Source organism: Alosa alosa, chromosome 3 (genome assembly GCF_017589495.1).
Source record: "Alosa alosa isolate M-15738 ecotype Scorff River chromosome 3, AALO_Geno_1.1, whole genome shotgun sequence".
In the NCBI taxonomy this organism is placed as follows: domain Eukaryota; kingdom Metazoa; phylum Chordata; class Actinopteri; order Clupeiformes; family Clupeidae; genus Alosa; species Alosa alosa.
In genome coordinates this window covers 31,413,441-31,435,944 of record NC_063191.1, presented here as the reverse complement: position 1 = coordinate 31,435,944, position 22,504 = coordinate 31,413,441, and the positions used below count along the sequence as shown (strand labels likewise).

At 38.7% G+C, this 22,504-nt stretch overlaps 1 protein-coding gene across 2 annotated transcripts in view; it reads left to right on the top strand.

The window, feature by feature from the left end:
* The first annotated feature begins 2,624 nt into the window (after positions 1-2,624).
* dab2 (DAB adaptor protein 2) overlaps positions 2,625-22,504 on the top strand; it is a 219,467-nt gene continuing 199,587 nt past the window's right edge. Inside the window, exon 1 of one of the 2 annotated variants that reach the window (XM_048238681.1) lies at positions 2,625-3,446. The gene's annotated coding sequence lies outside the window, so the exon portion shown is untranslated. Of the gene's footprint in view, positions 3,447-6,624; positions 6,759-22,504 lie in introns of those variants that run through there. The other variant, XM_048238684.1, reaches the window with a different exon arrangement.

Below are 22,504 nucleotides of genomic sequence, written 5' to 3'. Positions count from 1 at the left end.
TTCTGGACTCTCTATACGACCACATAAAGACCTCAGAATACTTCGGTTTGGCTTTAGGTACCCTCTACTCACTACCACGTAAGTGTAATGTTGTTTGGAACTGTAGAAGAGGTATAAAAATAGCGTTTTGTAGAGACGAAATGATCATTGACATGACAAATTATACAGAAACATGCATCACTAATGAACTAACATCACTCAGATTGGCATCAAGATTAATTTAATGTTTAAATTGGTGTAGTTATACACAACTAGCAAGACCAATCAACATGACGAGTTATGTGTTGTAAAATACTTTTGATAACTTTTGGCTAAGTTTGATAACTTTTAGCTGAGGGGTGGTAGGATATTGATTGAAATTTCTGTGTTTGATTGTGCCTGGAGACCTTCCCCCACCACATATCAGTTTGTGTGTCTGTTGTTGAAATGTAAAAGTGTTTTTATACTTCGAAATATCCACATGTGATTGTGGTTTTTTTAATGAGTAATGTTTGATTGTGCCTGGAGACCTTCCCCCACCACATATCAGTTTGTGTGTCTGTTGTTGAAATGTGTTTTTATACTGCCATCAACCCAGCGTTTAATGTCAGCCTTTTAAATAAATAAATTATAAATAAATAAATAAATTACGGAGAGTCGGTTTAAAATTGCCAATGCCCCAATATGACGTACGTTGACAGTGCCAAGGTTACTCGTCTTGCAATACGAGCTAAATAAACGTTTCTTTGATTGTCCTGGACATAACTCTAAACCAGTCGGTAGAAACATTTTTCTAGAAGAGAACATGAGCTAAGTTAGCTAAGTAACTTGGTCAGAATAATTAGCTTTGCTAGCATAACTGCTAGCAAACATTTGAGCCATTCCAACTGTCAGTTATCATCAACTATCTACCCATATAGAGCCTTTAAACTATTTGTCTATCAACACATATTAAACTATCAGTCTGTCAACAACTATCGTCTGTCAACAACTATCTACATTTAACTTTTAAACTTTCATTAAACTATGTGTATCAACATCCATTAAACTATCTGTCTATAAACAACTGTTAAACTATCTACATTCAACTTTTAAACTGTCTACTTCTAAACTATCAACTTTTATTAAACTATGCTATGTCTGTCCTAGCTTTATTTTCATGCACTCGTAATTCCCTGGAATTACATTCTCTAGTTACAGTGCATGAAAATGCACTGTACAGTTCTCCTAGGCTTCTTATTATTATTATTACAGTGCATGAAAATGCACTGTACTGTTCTTCCTAGGCTTCTTCTTCTTATTACAGTGCATGAAAATGCACTGTACTGTTCTTCCTAGGCTTCTTCTTCTAAGTCTTTCATGCCATAGGGTATGCCTGTGCCCACCAGGGTTCTGTAATCTATCATCACGCAGATGTCCGCCTGTTCACAGAAGTGATGGAAGCTGTTTGGTTAAACATGGGAGAGTAAGAGAAGTCACCTGAGATGGTTTTGTGTGCATATGAGTCTATTTCTGCAGAGTTACAGTGGGGAAACCTAATTTGACAGTGTGCCTATCAAAATATGTGACCGGTCCTGCTGAAGTCTGCCTGTTCACAGGAGTGATGGAAGCTGTTTGGTTAAACATGGGAGAGTAAGAGAAGTCACCTGAGATGGTTTTGTGTGCATATGAGTCTATTTCTGCCGAGTTACAGTGGGGAAACATAATTTGACAGTACGCTATCAAAATAATGGTATAGAAATTCTTAGGCTAGCCTACATAAAAAATCACCACACAGATGATAACAAACTTCATTTAAGCTGCAAAACAAGGTTTCCCTCCCCCAATTTATGTTTATAAATAGCCTATGACATTTTCCCAATAACAACAGCAGATTTATCGTAAACACAATTTATATTATTTTTATTACAACAAAAAAATGACATTGCACGAGCACACAGGACTACATATTTTTGTAGTTGTACCCAAAAACACCTTGAGTTGACACATTCTGAAAATAAATGACAGTTTCAAGTGCTCAACCACAAAAGCACTATGTGTCTTCACCATTTATAAAATAGGCTATGTGACCGATCTGGCTGATCGGTGAGTCCATCTGTTTAGGCTATGCGAGCTACTTTCTCGCTATCATTTTCCGTTTTAACTGGTAGGTTGTTTGTTGATAAACTACAGACTATATAGCGTTTACTGTGCGTTTGCATTTCAGTAAATGCATCTACATTGAAGTTTCAGTATAGTAGACAGTACGGTCCATATTTTAGACCTCTAGACCTCTGGCAGCCGAGCTGAATGGGTGGTCGGCGGAGAGAACGGGCGTACAGGTGGCGTTGGCTCTGGAGGGAGAAGCGTAGTATTAGAAGGCCTGCCACCGGCAGAGCAAGCAAGCTGGACCACAATCGAGGCCGCTCTGCAACAACGATTCGGCCAGAGAATCTTCACCAGCGATGCCCGAGAACAATTCTCTTCCAGACGGCGACACAAGGGCGAGAGACTGGGCAAGTTCGCGGTTGACCTGCAGCTGTATGACCGGCGGGGCTACCCAACGTACAGCCAGAGTCTACATGAAGAGATGGCACTGAAAGCGTTTGTGCGAGGCATCCACCCGGAGCGGCTGAGAGAACACCTTCGCCTGAGCGCCCCCAGCTCACTGGCCGCGGCGCTCGCGGAGGCTGAACGGGTGGAAAACATCTTCCACACAACGGAGTCGAGGCATTGCGTACGCCAGACATCGATGGAGGAAGACGGGGAGGAGTTTGAGACGACGCGACAGACCACAGCACAGCCCACGCGAGTGGAAGAGGCCGGCCAGCGGAGACGGATCGAAGCCGGTCAGCGACCACCATGGACTGACGTATCAGCACTCGACTCAGAGACCAAAGCGATTTATTCACAGTGGCCGGGAGTAGCACGTCAAGGACTGCTGTATAGACACTGGCGAGCTCCCAATAGACAATCTGACATTTTCCAGTTGCTGGTTCCTGCTGGATTACGAGCCTGTGTACTGGAACATGTACACGGGGCAGTGAGGGTGGCTCATTTCGGCATTGCAAAGAGTCCATAGCTATAACCATAGCCATGTCAGTGTGACATGTACTTTTCCAGTGAATGTCAGTCTGACTGACAGAAGATGCTCACGAAGTTCCTCGAACATTGCAGGCCCAACTGCAGTCAGACCTGCTTTCCTCGCCATAATAGGTCGATTTGATTGGCTAATCAGTCAGATGTCAATCAACCCGAATCCAAACATATGATTTCTAATGGTTGCTTAGGTACCGAAAACGCAGTGACTCCTTGTGAAGGCCTGATGCGGGCCTTAACAAGGGAAGACATGCGATTGGATAAAAATGTATCGCACGCCCTCGATACATTTTCTGTCAATCTGTCAATCAAATATAGCGGACAGCGGTAGGATATGATAGTAGTCTAGTCAAGAACGATCGGGAAGGAGAAGAAGCGAATAATAAACGGTAAAGTAAAATGTTATTAAAGACACTATTATTTTTAATTAGTTTGAAAATAGTTAGGCCTTCAGAGAAGGCCTTGAAGGCCCTGACGGTCCGCCACTGATATTTTTACATTTGGTATCCGCCATATTGGATTTCAAAATGGCCAACATCAAGTATGTTAGTGTGTGCTTCACCTCACTGTGTGTTCACTGTGTGCTGAGTGTGTTTCACTAATTTCCCTCACGGGATCAAAAGAGTACTTATACTTAAATTGCACTTAATAACCCAAAAATATTTTTTATCCGATTCCTCGATTAATAGCTGCAGCCCTAGCACACAGACACACACACACAAACAAACACACACAGGCACGCTCACACACACACACAGGCACGCTCACACACACGCTCACACGCACACAAACACACTCAGGCACGCACGCACGCACACACACACACACACACACACACACACACACACACACACACACGCACGCAGACACACACACACACAGGAACACATACAGTACAAGCATACACAAACCACTTGCAAGAGTTGGGGATAGAGTAGGAGATGGAGACAAATTGACAAGCGTGATTTATTTTCACGGAGAGGATGTACAGGACTGAGCGGCGGTCATATTTTGTACCGCAATGCATTACATCTAGTTTTTACTAGTCATTTGGATAGAAAGCAAACTCCATTGCTTAGTCAAGGCCTTATCCATCACATGACTGGTTTTAAATCAGATTGACAAAGCTGCTATGTACTCCTACAATCCTGATACACAGGAAATATTTCTGATGGTTGCAAAAAAACCCACTATGGTTAAGACTTCCTGAAAGACAGAGAAGTGTAACCTCAGCAAATATCTGATGCTGTGGCGGATGCGTCTCTGACTCAATGGCCTCTGCTCTGTGCATCCTGTGTACATCCCAAGGTCTGGTATGACTAAGAGGGCATGTGCCATATTGTTCCTGCTTTTGGCAAAGATGAGAAATGTCAATTGTTCCCATCTGGTTTTGTCAATCTACACATTATGCTATTTTTTTAATAATTTAGATTGCAGATGTCAGACTCTATACTATATTTTGATACTACTAGATACTATATTTTGAGTGGTAAATTTGGTCTTTCTTCAAGCATTTAGTGAAAAAATTGTACATGACTATAATTGCTACCTACCCTACCAAACTATTTGTAAGGGCTGGCCCAAGTCTGTTGGGGACTCAAAGATTAGCTTATTTTTGTTTATGTTGACTTAGCTGCTTAGATGCTATCGTTGTCTCTGTACTTGTACTCTGCACAATGACAATAAAGTTGAATCTAATCTAATCTAATCTAATCCAAAGTGACGTACAACAATAACAGTAATCAAAATGAATTCAAATTAATAGTTAAAAGTAAAGTATGACAATTGAGTTGAACTATTTTATCATGGGGAGAAAACACTTTTATGTGCTGAATGTAGAGAGGAACACAATGTTACATCTCAGCTTTTGAAAAAGTGAAAGAGTAGTTGAATAGGGAGACATGAAATCTGACACTGACTTATGGCATCCTTACACCAAACAACTTTGACAAGATTTGGGAAAGATTCTTGAAAGATTGGAGTCTTTTGAGCAAAGCTTGAATGGGGGCATTAGTTAAAAGACTAAAATCTTTCTACCCTGGAAATCCAGAGTTCTCACGAGAGCCCAATGGAATTGTCTCTGCAAGACACTCTGGCAAAGAGCAATGATCTACGTTACTTTTTCCCCTTGCATTCCGGGGAACCAGCTGAACTGATGAAGATAGTGCTGCAATGTTGGAGGGCAGTACACATTGGTCGTAGTGTTATCCGATTGTGTCGAAGTCCGAAATCATTCAGAGTAAACATGGTCTAGTGTTATCCAATTGCGTGCAGTGAGATTTTTAAATGCATGCTTGTTGCCGCCCCTCGAGTTGGGCCATTACATTGCTCTTTACCAGACCCTTAATCTTTCTAGATTATCAGGGTCTGGATTTTCCAGGCTACAATCTTTCAAGAATCTTTCCCAAATCTTGTCAAAGTTGTTTGGTGTAAGGTGGCCATTAGAGGGATGGAAGTAGTGTATATACATTGCTGTATGTAGGATAGAAAATGTTGCCCAGTCCAAGAGAAGTGTACACTAGTTTTAATCTGTTGCAATTAAGGTACCCAAATAGTCTTTGAACTGTAACTTGTAAGAGGTTCATGTCCTAAGGAAATTTGATTTAAAATTGTTAACAAAAATACTTAGGGTTTTAAATTCATCAGTTAACCTCTATAAATATGTATTTTGATATAAGAGGACAGTTTCTTGCTAAAAAATACACTGTTTTTAATGATAATGTCCCTATAGCATAGCCAAACGTGTGTAAAAATGTGCCGTTTTGGACTAAGGCCGCCATATTGAATTTGTGGACAAGATTCAAAAGGGCCCCATGTTTTAATCTGTTCCAATAGGGGTTCTGACAAGGAATTCAAAGAGAAAACTTTGACAGGAAAATAGGGCTTATTTTTCTGGCAGATGACCTGTCTAAGCTAACCTCCTCTCACAAGGGCAAACCTCACCCACAGGATATTTGTTTTTTATTGTACAGACAGTACTCGGTGAGCTTGAGAAACAGAAATCTGTGCTACCTAGCTTGAGTTGCTGCAGCCAGCCAGCTAGAGCAGCAAGGCACCTACAGTGCTACTCTCTGAGGACATGATTTTAAAGATGGCCCAATATGTAGCCAGTGTTGTGCGTGAACGAGTTCAAAAGTACGTGTTCATTGAACACGCTCATTTTTTCGTGAACGTTGAACTGAACGCAACACATTTTTTAATAAAGAACTTGAACGTGAATTAGTTCACATTATGTGTCATGAACGGCAGACATCACTGTAAATGAACGTTGGAATTTGTTTTCCATTGAAAACTGAGTGACATCTGTTTTCTCTTTTGAAACGCAACGAGAGAAAGTTCCTCCCTCCTGTATTCTCGCTGGTGCCGCTTAAATCATGTATCTCCAGACAGAAATGGTTTTGACATTGTGCGCGCAATGCATTGCGGGCAACGTAGTGTCCGGCTGAGAATAGTTGAATAGCATACTGGTTCCGCACAACGTTACCCGTGATGAATTGCAGCAGAGCGGGGTAGGCATAGCAACGCCGCGTAGCAGGGAACGACGAGAGCGCGGAGGGGTGGAGGAGCGAGAGAGAGACAGACCAATGACGAGAGTGAGAGAAAGCGCTGCAATTTAAAAAAAAAAAATGGCTAGTGGAAGTGATGGCACGGAGACTGGTCTACCTTGTCTGTAGGCCTACTGCTGCAAGTTTCATCACCTGGTAAGAAACCCACAATTGCAGTGTCATGAGCAAATGTCTACAATGAGCAGCTTCAAAGAACGTAAAGTGATTTCTAGCTCGTAGTGTGAAAAACGTATTTATTTGAATATCTCACGAAAAAAGTCAAATGAACTGAACTTTGAACTAGTTCAGAATTAAAATTGTGAACTTTGAACGTGAACTGTTCACTTTGAGCATGTATGAACTGAACTTGAACTAGTTCAGAAAAGCTGTGAACTGGCACAACACTGTATGTAGCACTGTAGCTGCCTGACTGCTGATCTGATGTGAGCTAAGTAGCACCATTTTATTTTTTATACGACAGTACTCGGTGACCTCAAAGAGATCTGTGTGAAAAAAACGCCCGGAGTTCTTCTTTAACCACATCGTATTCCGATCACTCTTCTGCCCTACTAAGGCAAAAGACCTTAACTCACCAGTGTGAAACTGAGAAAAATGACTTTAAAGTTATCTTAATGTCCTGACAATTGAGTAATAGGTATAATATTGTAATTTTCACATTTTGTAGTGTTTACCTGTATTAATCTATCTACAAAAAATGTATTCTGTATTCTGCCTTAGTATTGCCCACAAAATGACAATCGGTCATACTAAGGCAAAATACCTTAACTTCTATTTTATAGCACAATGTTATGATAACAATGATAACTTTCACTTAAAATGTAAGCAATATTAACCCTATTGGACTCACTATGATAAAATGACTTCACAATTATCAACATCATATGAAAATGATAGTTTTTTCATTTTTTTCTGTATTTCATACTCATAGTAGCCTACCACACTGACAGTCACTTCTGACAGATGTCAGAAGTAAGAATTAGTGTTTTGATGTTTTAATATATATAAAGCATATTTTTCTGTTTGGATTGAGGCACTAATTTAGACTCATTGGCTTGTTTATTTTGATAACCAGCCTAGAACAGCAAAAATATTTCAGAATCATCCCATTGTAGCATCTTAATGTCTGCTGAAAAGTTTCAGTGAAAACATAAAAATTCATATTTCTTGGGATTTTACTTGCAGTATTTGCATTATTATAATGTAATCAGGAAAACATTTTGATGATGTGTGTAGGTCTTTTCAAAATTATGATTAAACACTGTAGCCTAGGCTTATACATTTTCCTGGATAGAATGGAAACTTGCAGATGATAAAACATCTGCAAGTAAAAAGATAAAATGCAGATGATAAAACAAAGTTCTCCCACACAAATTAGGTAGATTAGGATGTGATCGGTTGCCTTTATTTGGTCATTTTATATTACTGCAATTTAAAGCTGCCTGCTTTGCGACTAGCTTTAATTTCCCAACTAACCTGCAGCTACACTAAACTTTTGACTAGCCGGCAGCTAAAGTTTTGACTAGCCGGCAGCAAGTTTTAAAAACTCGTGGCAGATTTAATGGATTTGTTTTCTCGTCGGTTGTTTGGTATGGATTTTAACCAGGGTTCAACTAAAGGTAGGCTCTAAATTACTACATTCCTGCTGCTGATGTGTGTGTGTGTGTATGTGGAAGGTGTGTCGTTGCGGTTCCAACAAACTCGCATAGTTTTCAGTCAATGACTATCATTTGGGTGTGTCGTTGCGGCTCCAACAAACTCGCCTAGTTTTCAGTCAATGACTATCATTTGCTGGCGAGAGCTAACATTTTTTTCCAGTTGACATGTAGCCTTGTATTACGGGCTGTGATGTGAATTAAGATATCCTAGGCTACAAGCCATGCTCTAATGCACCGCTTGTTACTGAACACCGCTTGTTACTTGTTACTTGAGTTTAGGCTTTTAAGTTAGGCTATCAAGATTAGCCTAGGCCCTATCTTTTAATGCACCAGCATAATCATTCCTTGTCCTTGGCATTTAGGCGAGGCTACGTTTCAAAGCCATCAATCTAACAAAAAGCAAGCACTGCAAAACATGTAGGCTACTGTATACACTTTATTGAAGTTACTGTGTCTGAGGTGATTTAATTGAATAATGCATAGCCTAGACATAACGCCAGCTGGCAATGGGTCAAAGACGTGACGCTTGCTTTTTCTGTCCGACTGAACTTTTTACCAATTAATAAACATTAAAATGAATAAAATTATAACATGTATGTCTACCATCTCCCTTATACATATGCCCACTCTTATTTCTTTAAAAATAATTGGCTATTGGTCATTTTCTGCCATCTGAAGTGTGAAAACATCATGTGGGGCGACCGTCCGGCCTTGACTTCTGTTTGGACAACTGGTTTTAAATCAAACTAAAATAATTTAAATATAATCCTTACCCTATTTGGCATAATTTTAAACTTGTTTTCCATTGATTGACAAAGTTATGAAACATTTGTACACACATTTCAATCATAATAAACAAACAAATCTTGTCCGAAGATGTTCATTGTCTGAAATATCATCTGGGGCGACCATCAAGAAAATACAATTAAGGGACTTTTATTTTGACAATCATCTCAAAGAGGATGTTGCATCAGCCAGCCTCATGGTAAGGGTCCCACAGAGACAACTAGCAGGTGAGTAGTCACTCTCATTTTTACAAACAAATCCTCTTTAAAACTGCTGCAGTGTATACGTCACATTTTGATATCATGTGGGGCGACCAACCTAAAACTGTAAATAATACGTTTTATACGCAAATCTTTATTTTTAATGTAAATTTGTCAGTGATATGTGGTGAGAAGAAGCTAGCTTGGGTTCTATAGCTAAGCATTAGCCTGTTATACTTGATTAAACTTGAAAACATCATCTGGGGCGACCGAGCATCATGTGGGGCGACCGCCACTGATTGCTTAAATGATAGAAAACACATATCATGTATTTGTAGTTTCTGTATGCAAATGTTTTCATTCATTATATGCATTTAGTTGTTTTAAATAACTTTCAACATTTCACCACATATATTTTCTAAATTTCAATAATTTCCATCCTACTTCAGAGAGGACTAAGCTTACTTCTTTTTGATTATTATGTTTTTATCAGAGAAATGTGTGAATATTAAGCATTCATTCTACTTTTTCTAATTCCTTTTCTAACTCTGTGTATGTTTAAATATACTTTTTTTCTAGATGGCCCCACTAACAAGCAAAGAAAAGACTGCTCACTACAGGCAGCGGATCAATGCAGATCCTGTAGCAAGAGCTGACTATCTTGCCTAATATCCTGACTAGGGGTGGGCGATATATATCGTCTGCGATAATATCGTGATTGTTGTTTTAACGATGTGCAAATTTACATTATCGAGTATTTAAATTACTTATGGGGAAAGAAACACTCAAAATCACGCATTGAAACCCCATACATTCACTAAATCCAGGAGGTGTATGCAAGAGAAGCCCCGTTGCAGCAGAGCAAGTGTCACATGATCGCTAGTGGGTCCACGTTGTCACACGCAGGCCTAATGTTTATTTTGTGTAGCGAGATCCAGACGTAACCTACTTGGGATTTTGTGCAGCTACTTCTGTTCACGTAGCATTAATGAGACAGTCACATTTTTTCCGACATGGTAAAAAAAAGAAAACATTTACCTTTGAGTATTTTAATAGTCAGTTGTAAAAAAAGAACTCTTCTCATGTAACCCTTTTGTAAATGGACTGAAGTTCGCTCTAAATATCTACGTGTATCGATTATGCTAACCGTTAGCATCTCTATGGGATTTCTCATATACATTAGCCATAAGCTAATGCATTAGTTTCTATTCTGTAACTTGGAATGCTAGCCTACATGATTTCTCTTAAAACAAAACATCGAAAGAAATAACTTAGATGTACTCTGTTGGTCTGCTTAGTTTTACAGTGAATCCTAAGTAAAGGTTTTTGAAAGGAACTTCAGCTTCAGACTTTCTGTTGGGAAACTGTTAGGCCTAGTCATCTTCTTTAATGTAGCTGGCTAGACCATGCCATTGCCACACAAGTGGGCAAAATTGGAAATGTGTCATAGAGTGACAATGCATTGGTTGATTTGGTTAAAAAGTCACAGGATAGGTTATTGGTTATTATTGTATTGATGCTATTCATAAATAATGAGCTGTAAAGTAATTCAGACTTCTACAATTTTTTTTAAAGGATAGACTAATTATCGTTATCGTCAAAATCACAAAAAATATCGAGATATTATTTTTTGTCCGTATCGCCCACCCCTAATCCTGACTAATAGTGAGGAAACTGTTAATGTTATGAAATGTGTCAAATGAAATGGATATGCTGATTCTTCATAAAATTTCATTAAATGTGTTTTAACTATCAAAATCATTGAATAGTCTTAATTGCTTGCTGTTTTTCATCATGTGGGGCGACCACTTGTCATGTGGGGTAACCAACCATATTCAATTCTGTAGTAAATGAAAAAAAAATAATGTTTGTCCATTTTGGTTGAAATATAATTCATTGGTATAACATGAATAAGTGGATACTATATCTACACATTTTAAATCAGTTTTATGGATTATATGAGTAAAATAAATATGTAATTGGGTCAATGACGTATAAGGCCTTTGAGAGGCCCATTTTTAAAATACTTGAAATAATAATATATTTGGCTATTTTCTAAACATTTGGAGTGTAGTCTACACATGCATGTGTGTGAAAACTTCAAACAAAGATATTTTAGTGCTTTTAAACTCAAATGAATAGGGCAACGACCTTAAAAAAGTCATTTGGGGTGACCGTAATTTATCTTAAAATTAATAGATTTCCTTTACATAAGTTATATTTTAATAAGTATCAGTAATTAATTGAACTGTTTAAGAAAGATATACTCATGTGTCCTTTCATTTATTGCAAATGATGTTAAATACATTTTTATCTATAATGGCAGTGTCACCCTCATAAAGCAAACTTCACGTTGATGATCGGTCAGAAGGCAGCTTGCCATAACTTCGCACCGTAACTTCAATTGAGTGTTAGCAGCGTGAAAGGAAGGCATAAAGCCGTATCTGATGTTACGGGCTTCTGCCACAGTTTCCCCTAGGCTTTTTGAAGTTACGGCAAAAATATAATCTTATTTCTCCCAAAAAACAACCGAATTGAAACTTGAGGTTTGTCTACATGATAAAACGTATGTTTATTCTGCCCTACAAAGGCAAAAGGCAGTAACTGCATTTTTGGTCAAAAATGAGTTATTGTCATTTTTGGGATATTAAAGACTTCCTTTATCATGTGGATAAATATCTATACTCAATTTGACTGTTTTTTTTAAAAAATAGAGGGTTGTGTTCACAGTAACTCCCAAAACCATACTGCCGCACAAAGGCAAAAGGCAGTAACTGACCAGAGTGTCAAACTGAGAAAAATGACTTCAAAGTTTTTTGTTTTGTCTACACAAATATATTATAGGTAGAGCGATGAAAATCTGGTGACTTGTTGCCCCGATGAAGAAATGTGTGTATATAAAAAATCTTGTACTCAAAATTGACCTTTAACCCTTATTTGTCAGATACTGTACTCTGCCTATGTATTATGTACTAAAAATAAGGAGTCGTGCAAAGGCAAAAGGCAGTAACTGGGGCATTGAGGAGACAAAGAAAGAAGACTGTAAAAAAAATTTGTCCTCTTATGCCCCCCAATAGAAGGGCTTTCTGGCTCTCACTTCTTGTGGAGGAGTGACAGCATAATTCAAGTCAAGTTTATTGCATCCAAAACAATGGAAATTACATTGCTTATGTTATGCCCACCGTCATAAGAAACCTCAATTCACTTGTTTTTATCTCCATACATGAATTTTAATCCATGCATTAATTTGATATCTTTGCGTTCTCTTTCAAATAAATTATTGTTTTTAATTATCAGAGATAGTTGTTGTATTTATTCATACGGTACACTCTTGTGTCACCTATCTGCAGTCACCCTGTTGGTTTTGCTGCACACAAAATTGAAGTTATTTAGTCTACGCATTGTCTCCAACTGAATGCACTCCCAGCACTGGATAACAACAAATAAATGTCTAAGTAATGTGTGTCATCTAAAACAAATGCCATGATTTAGACTTTATTGAAGGTGATCTTCTATATGGTGGTAAGCAAATATTGATTATATGTCAGTTACTGGCTTTTGCCTTTGCACGACTCCTTATTTTTAGTACATAATTCAAAGGCCGAGTACAGTATCTGACAAATAAGGGTCAAAGGTCAACTTTGAGCAAAATATTTTTTTATATACACACATTTCTTCATCAGGGCAACAAGTCACCAGATTTCCATTGCTCTACCTATAATACATGTGTGTAGACAAAACAAAAACTTTAAAGTTATTTTTCTCAGTTTGACACTCTGGTCAGTTACTGCCTTTTGGCTTTGTAGGGCAGTATTGTCCTAATAATGACAAAAACTAATTTTCGCCAAAATCGAAGTTACGACCTTCTGCCTTAGTGCGGCAGTCTTGGAGCGTCCTCTAGGGGTCTGGAAACATACCTCCAGAGACCATCTCAGTGTCTATGCACAAGACAATAATGAAAGGCAAGGTGTTTTTTTTTTTTTGTTTTATAAAACAATTAACCCAGATAGCATCAACATTGAATCACTATCAACTGTTCAATATAATCATGTCAAATTGCTGTCGATGTCTAACGTTGAAACAGCGAAAATGTGCAAATACTGTTTTGCAGCAAATCAAAGTTGAGAATGTGGCATGAGATGATGATGTATCGACTCCAGTTCAACCTTTATTCAGCTATTTTTATAGTGGTCGAATTTGGGTCTAGAACATCCCAAAGTTTCATCTTCAACAGGATAATTGGCAGTCTACTAGCATGCTCCTCGACTACCTTGTCTTGCTGGTCTTTGCTGGTGTAGCTGGTTGGGCCACCAGCTGGATATGCTGGCGTGACCATCTGAGGAAGCTGGTCATGCTGGTGTGACCAGCCTGTCCTGTGGGATACAGCTGGTGCAAGATGGTCATGCTGGTGACCAGCCTGTCAAGCTGGTCATGCTGGTTTGCTAGAATGACCAACATAAGCTGGCATGGCCAGTTAGACCAGCACTATAAACCAGCTAAAATGACCAGCTTGAGGTGGGACGACAAGCAAAACCAGCTGAATTACCATAATAAGCTGGGAAAACCAGCTGAAAGTATGTTCTCACAAGAGTTTTGCTGGTCTAGCAGGTCAACCATCATAGGGTGATCAAACAAGCTGGTTAACAAGCTGGTCAACCAGCAAACCATCTTTAGCTGGTCAGGCTTTTTTTTTCAGCAGGGTAAAAATGTTACAAGTATGTAAATTGATATATTAATGGGAAATTATGTATTATTGTGTTGTTTTGTTGTAAAGACATGCAAGGCATTCTGGGCCATGTAATAGACAAGCAGTTGTCGCCAGAGTTTAACTGCATCTCCATACTCATGAATATGAATAGGTGTTTCTGTAAACCTAGGGACAATAAACAGCCATCTCTGTTACAAGAATGAGCTGGTAATCGCTCACTGAAGAGAAAAACTATCGATTAAAAAGGTTGTTTACTCCAGAGCATCGAAAATTTGCCCCTGAAGTTAGAAGATAGAACGAGCAGGAACTGTAACTGGAATTGGTAAGAGAGTTAAGAGCAGCAAAAAAACAGCAAACTGGTAGGAAAAAACTACTTATGGTATTTGGTATAGTTAATGCCACTGTTATGCCTATTACTATTATTACTGTGTGGAGTTGAAAAGGTTTAAAGGATAAATATTCTTTATATATTAGCAATAATAAACAAAGCAAATGAAAGGGCTAACTTTACTAGCCTACTTTTAGGAGGAATGTGGTGTCTGAAAATGTAGGCTCTTTTCCTAATCAAAATATCTTGCTAAGGCTACATGTTTGGACACTGTAGATGTTGTTTGCCTACTATAGGCTAGCTATGGAGTTTAAAGTTTAAGTTACTAGCCAACTATAAGACAGCTAGTGGTCTCTGAAAATGCATTTAAAACCAGTGATTAATTATTTACATGTATTATAAAGTTTGTCATCATGTTATCAAGCAATGTATGCCAGTTATTGTCACAAAATTTGCTTAGAAAGATTAAAACGGCATGATAGAGCACTTCTATAACTCGTGAACAATAATGCTGCCCTCTTAAAATGTCTAATTTACTGTCGACACCCATCATACATAATTCCTAATGCTACACCCATTTAACAGCGAGAGTGTAAGCTCTGTATCCTGTCTTACCTTGCTTATGAGATTGAGATTTATTGTGTTTGTGAATGGTCAAAACCTCAAAACCTGATTTTTTTTCTATGACATAGTTCACAATTAAAAATCTTTCCAGTAGGCTACATTTAATGTCATGCAAATAATATACATCCTCATGTAGGCCTACACATAAAAAGTTAAAACCATGTCCTTGAAATGGATTAAAATCACTTGGAAATGTTGTGTAAATGTCAGCTTGTGTAGACAAAATGCATCTGACTAGCGTTAACTGCAACCTCAAATTTAGAGGTTATAACAATTTCTCTCCAATTATTACCTACTCCTAGAGCTGGGCTATTCAACTTCATTACCAAGTGGGCCAGGCAGGGAAACGACTGGGTCATCGTGGGCCACCCAAAATACGGTGTTGCTAAAATTGCTCCTATTGTGGCTATAAGAGACGTGTTTATGAGCATCCTGCTACATTTAATGACTTAAGTAAAATATATTCACAAAAAAACACTGGATGTGGTGGACATTCCTTTATTCTGGGTTGCATCAATAGGCTATCAAAACAAACAGGAAGTATGGTCATATCTCAGGAACGCTTTCACATATTGAAACCAAACTTGGTATATAGACACAAGCCATATCCCGAGGACGCACAATACATTTGGCGTCTTTCATTTAGCAAAACAAAACTTGGTACAGGGACTCGGGACTCCATTGTGAGGCCACACACATAATTTGGTGCCCTTTGACCTAGGGGTCGCTGCATCTAGGAAAAATGTTTTTTGCCATTTCGGATGTATGTTAATGCACATAACCTTTGACCTGTACGCCCGATTTTGAAAAATGAGGCACTGTTAGAATTCTTTGATCATGCCAGGTTCAACGTAGCATATTCCACTGTGTGCTCACGTTAGTGACCACACCAGAGCAAGCACACTTTCGCAGTTCCTCCGGAAATGCTTTATAGTTTTAACTACCTTCCCAAAACTGTTCTGAAATGTGTTTTTAATATAATGTTTGTTGGTAGGCTAGATACTGTTACAAGCCTAATGGACATGATCAAGTGATCACAAAAATAGAGAAAAGGTCATATTACACGCAAGGAAACAAGCCACTAGCGATGACGTTGTAGAACAGACAGGACAAGGTGGCCTGGGAAGACCCATATGGTGTCAACGAGGCTAGAGGAAAGGAAACTGCACTAAGTTATGTGCACTTTGTTGCTGGACATTTAGACAAATTGTTCGAGTTTCCGCTCTAAAATTAGAAGGGGAATTGTCAGCATCAACTCTAGGAAAGTGTAGGTTAACCATGCTTTTGAACACAGTTTTTTTCTGCCATCATTCTGATCAGAATGGAGGGGGCAGCCGTGGCCTACTGGTTAGCGATTCGGACTTGTTGCCGGTTCGAACCCCGACCAGTAGGCACGGCTAAAGTGCCCTTGAGTAAGGCACCCTCACTGCTCCTCGAGCGCCGCTGTTGTTGCAGGCAGCTCACTGCGCCGGGATTAGTGTGTGCTTCACCTCACTGTGTGTTCACTGAGTGTGTTTCACTAATTCACGGATTGGGATAAATGCAGAGACCAAATTTCCCTCACGGGATCAAAAGAGTATAAATACTTATACTTATCAGCTCTGTGTCTGCAGCTGCAGTGTGTGTGTGTGTGTGTGTGTGTGTGTGTGCAACAACAGTTCCACCCTGCACACAGACTTCTCCGGATAGTCTCGTCAGTTTAGGGCAAATGGCTGCAAAAAATGATTAACAGTTGAGCCAATGTTTTTCTGTTCATATAGGGCCTAATAAACAAAAAAATGCAAGGAGCCCAAAAAATTAGGTGGGGGAAGTCCCTGAAACGGCCACGCCCACTTTTTAGACCCAGAATTCTGTATCTCGGCTCCTTTTATAACACCAACATTTATATTTAAATATTGATGCAAAAAATTAATAACAACAAACTGTCGCTGAACTGTCGCAAAAATCTATATTTTAGCTTTGAGAACCACCTAAATCTATGGAATTTATTCTGAGTTACCGAACTTACTTGGATGGATCAGATGAATCTGGGATAGAAGAAATGTAGTTGACCTCTACTGTTGACTTTCCGTTCGAAACAGCTGTATTGTATTGTTTATCAGACTGTTTCTGACTCGTTTTGAATCGCCTTTGACTACTCAGAGTGGCTGCCAACAGGCATGCTCAAACATGTCCTAAAACAACTCTTAACGTTCGTTTTCAAAACTGTGCAACTCACCGAGTGGTGTGTCGTGTTTTATTTGGCATTTTGTAAAATCCCATTGATTTCTGTTGGAAGACTCATTGCACGTTGATATTACTGTGCCACCGTCTATGCTTCAGGTTCAAATATTGAGCGGAAGTTTATACGCGGCTGTGGGGTGTCTGAAAAAATAGTTCAGAGGCAGAGCATCCACACCCATCTGCAGGAGCTTGTCATCCAGTCTCAGGGGTTGGATGGTGTTAAAATCACTGGAAAAGTCAAAGAACATGATTCTCACAGCACCTTTCCCCTTGTCCAAGTGGGAATGCATCCTGTGTAGGAGATATGTGATGGCATCGTCCACGTCCACTTTCTCCTGGTATGCAAACTGTAGCGGGTCTAGTGCATGGCGTACCTGGGATCTGAGTATCCCCAAAACCAGTCGCTCCATGTTCTTCATCACGTGGGATAACTGCTGTCACCTTACAAAAACCTATCATTTTTGGACTTTCACTTGGTTTACATTGTTTCTTAGAAGGTTGTAGATTTAGAGCTTTTCAACAAACTGCATGGCTTTCATGAGTAGATTTACAGAAAAAGGTGGCTTGGGCACTGATTGATTCAGTGATAAAAAGTTTTTTCACATCTTCTGCATCTTTTAAGCCAAAAACCAACTCTCTGCGACCTTCTGGATTTCAGGTCTAAAAAGTTGGCGTGGCTGTTTCAGGGCCTTCCCCCACCTAATTTTTTGCCTAATTTTTTTCCTTGCATTTTTTTTTTTTGGGCCCTAAATGAACAGAAAAACATTGGCTCAAATGTTAATCATGATTTGCAGCCTTGACCCCATTTTTGCAACCCAAACTGACCAGACTATGACAACAAAAACAGAATTGATAACGTCGGAGCTTATCAATATGGTCTATAATAATTTAACCCCGTGGATGATGGTACCGGCAGGCTACTCATCCCTACCCTTACAGAAATTTCAGTTGCCGCAAATTCACCTGCTGCAAATTTGCCACAAACATTTAATTTTTGTAAGGGTACCTTACTATTATCAGCTCTCCCTTACTATTATCAGCTAAAGGCTCACTATTAATAGCCTATCCAAAGTAGTGACGGTCACATTTTCTTTCTCTATGAACAGAAATATTGCATAATGTATCAGCCTAATATTCAAATGAAATAAACAAACAAATAAAAATGGCAAATATTGGCCGATTAATCGGTCAGCCTCTACCTTGGATATTTTCCCCCTTTCATAGCTTTTATCAATGGAATGTTGGACATTTTAATTTGCCCCTTTTCACCACAATTACAGAAAATTGTATATTTGGTCAATTCCATGTCAAAATTAGATAAAGTTGTTACTGCTGCAGTCTCAGATTTCCTTCAAACCTCGTATATTTTATAAATGGCTCCCAAAATCAAGGCATGTAAAATAGTTTTTGTTTCAACCCCTATGTTGTCTTTTTTTTTTATCAGCCCTTGATATGATTTCAGTAGATAGTGTGGAAATACATTATCTGGGAAGCCACGTTTGGGATCAAAAGGCAGGACTCAAAGCCCCCATTTCAGCAATATGGCATGAGTAAGGGTGGGGTTTGTAAAGGATATACCCACAGCTGTGGTTCAACCATAGGTATCCTATACCAATGCCACAATCACAAGTGACATATTGCCAGTTCAAATTGTGTGTGTGTGTGCTTGCACACAAGACCATGTAAATCCCTTGCTTTGTATTCTCCAACTTTATGGGGTTTCTTAGGAGAATATTACAAGCTGTTTTATTGACAAAGGGAGGCTTAAGAAGGTATTACAAGCAGGAGTGCCAATAATTGTGAGCAACTTGTTTTTCTTAAAAATATTTATTTATTTATGAGATTTTCCTTTTTACTTCGCTTCAAGGTTGGATTTTTCCTAATTGTTTTCATTGTGAGATTGCAATAAATCACCAAAACATTATTTTTATACCGGTTTTTAGTCAACTTTAGCAGAGGTGCCAATAATTCTGGAGGGTACGTGTTACTGTATATAAGTATAATTATATAGTATAGTTACTGTGTTAAAGTATAATATAGTAAGTAAGTTCTAGCTATTGCCATACAGGTGGGTCTAAAAAAATTTGATTTTCTCCCTAATTTATTTAAAAAAGTGAACCTTTCATATATTCTAGATTCATTAGATATAAAGTGCAATATTTAAAGCTATTTTTTATAACCTTGATGGTTACAGCTTACAGCTCATGAAAACCAAAAATCAGTATCTCAAAATGTTAGACTAAAGAGGTTATAATCCAGAAATGTCGACCTTTGAAAAGAAATGAACTAATCTGACTAATTTGACTAATCTAAAATAGTTAATTTATACAGTCAATACTTGGTCGGGCTGCTTTTGCACAAATTACTGCATCAGTGTGGCATACTATGGAGGCAATCAGCTCGTGGCACTGTTGAGGTGTTATGGAAGCCCAGGTTGCTTTGATAGTGGCCTTAAAGTCATCTGCATTGTTGGGTCTGGTGTCTCTCATTTTCCTCTTAGGTCAGACTAATTGTCTGGCCAGTCAAGCGCAGTAATAGCATGGTAGTGTGTTGTGGTTTGTATATGTTTAAGGTTATTGCCATTATTCTGTGTTCAGATTTTTTTTATTATTTAGTCTTTTATATTTGTATTTTTGATAAGGCTTCATGTTAAAGTGTAATGTTTATTGACGCTACTGTAAGTCGCTTTGGACAAAAGCGTCTGCTAAGAACAATAAGCTTGCTTATGCTTATCATGTAGGGAAGAGCCAGGACGATTGAAACATGGGACGAATGAAACATTCCAGTTTTCTCCGAGTGTAATGATGATAGACAGACGTCCTTTGGTCAAAACATAAAGCATGTTAATTCCTTCTATCAGCCAAATATCTTCCTGCTATGTCCTTTTATCACAGAGTTACAGGCGATAAACAAGTTTTGATGCTCAAAAGTAAACTTCATTAGCAGTTGAATTTTTTCAATTATTAATGAGTGTTTTTCATTTAAAAGTTCGACTTAATGCTTATTCAGTAGACCATTTAGTGTTCTCCACAATCCCAGATTTTTATATCGCATGCTTGTTTACATGGAAAGCAAAACAAGCTTTAATGACATATGTCAGGCTATAACTCCATGTATTTTAAGTAAATGCACAAATATCTGTGTTTAAACAATCATTTATGGAGGTGAGACATTTTTAGGAAGATGAAAATATATTTGGGCCCACCAGGTAGGGGGTCGAGTTTTCTTATGTCATCCTATGGAGACTGATGGCCTGTGGGTTGTTAAGGGTACTTATTTGGATGTGCAGTGGCCTAACCCACGTAAAAACCTAGTGAAACGACATTTTCAACAATAGAAACATGATATAAATGGGAAAGTTTACTGTTCTAGCTATAAAAATGGCAGAATCATCCACAGGGCATGATATTTCAAAAAACACTTAATACATGCTTCACGATGATGGCAATTAGTTGTTAACAGATATATATATATATATATATATATATATATATATATATATATATATACTCTTTTGATCCCGTGAGGGACATTTTGTCTCTGCATTTATCCCAATCCGTGAATTAATGAAACACACTCAGCACACAGTGAACACACAGTGAGGTGAAGCACATGCTAATCCCGGCGCAGTGAGCTGCCTGCAACAACAGCAGGCGCTCGGGGAGCAGTGAGGGGTTGCTCAAGGGCACTTCAGCCGTGCCTACTGGTCGGGGTTTGAACCGGCAACCCTCCGGTTACAAGTCCGAAGCGCTAACCAGTAGGCCAGTAGGCCCATGCACGAAGACGTATAGCCCTGCAACAATCTATCTAAAATAACACCTTTTGGGAGTACCATTCATGATATGTAGTAAAATGTTGAAGTTGTGGAAAGTTTATATGGCTTAAACTGTATGTTTCATTCCTCCCCTTATGGTGTTTCAACTGTCCCGACCAGGAGGGACGAATGAAACATTACACACGTCCCACTTTTGCTGTAATAATTCCTGAACGGTTTGGTTCAAAGCTGAAAATTAGGGCTGTCAAAATAACTGATTAATTTCGATTCATTAATTTGAGAAAAAAAAAAAAAAAAGTGCAGATTAATCTATTCCGTATGACCTTTGACCCCGAGCCGTTCTAGTCTAAAAATGGCCTGATAAAAAATAAAGTGTTGAAAATAAAGTCCTCTGCAATGTCTGCAGCAAGGAATTTGCATATCACCGGAGTTCATCAACTCTATAGTCGCACATCAATGCAAAGAAATAAGTGTTGACATCAGTGGCGTCATGCCCATTGAAGTTAAGGGGGCACGTGCCCCTCGGATTTTTCGTCCCTGATAATTTTTTGGATCATAACTTTGTTCCTATTATGCTCCATAATAAGCCAGAGCCTATAACGACTCAAATGTATTCTTCTAGATGTGTAATAAACCGTAGCAAAATAGCTGAAGACCAGTCAACAGCCCTTTTCCTAAAATTGGTGTCTGTGTATGTTCCCGTAACTCACACGTGCATTGAGCTCGCAATGTTTTGCTTGTGTTGAACTGTTACAGTTAACTTTAGGCTACAGTTTGAGCAGTTGAACTGTTACAGTTACAGTTTAAACAGATACAGTCAATGGTGTTGAAGTGGTAAGTAGTCTAGCTAAGCAATAAAAAGTAGTGGAATTATTTGTAGTTGACCAGGAAATTTTGACTTGATGATCAAATAGTTAGAACTATGGATTTGATGTTGGCCGCGAATTCAGAGCATTACGTTAACGTTAGCCTATCAGTATGACGTAGCCTAGGCTATTACAAATATTTGCCAAAGTCTCTTGGTTCAATTGTTTCCAGTTTCATAAACGAGGGTGTTAGATTTGGTGACTACAAAATCCAACCTAATACCATTAGGCCTACCAAGGCATTGCGTTGGATGTTTCTCCACTTGTTCTCTTCACGTATCTGGCTGCTAATCCATGTAATGAAAAGGGATAGCCTACCTGTTCAAAAGGAGGCTTAAAGTTGTTTTTATAGCCTAGGATCGCTATGATCGTGATGTAGAGGGCAAGGAAGTATACTAGTCTCTCTCGTGCTCATATTATCAGGTCACTTGCTCATGATTTGCAGATAGCAACTTACAAATGAGGTAGCCTATTGCTTGCCATAAAGGGTCATGAAAAATACTAGTAAAATATTCAAATTTTTAGGGTTAACCATCAGCACTGAAACCTGTCTAACTTCTTTCAAAGTCCTTCATCACATGAATTAAGATTAAAATAATTTAATTTCTAAGCACCACAAAGTCAGACCTCAGCAACTTTTTTAATGTAAGATTGCAGTTAGCGGCTCCTGGGTTGACAAATAGGCGGGGCAGAGCCTGTTGATCAAGTTTAGAAAA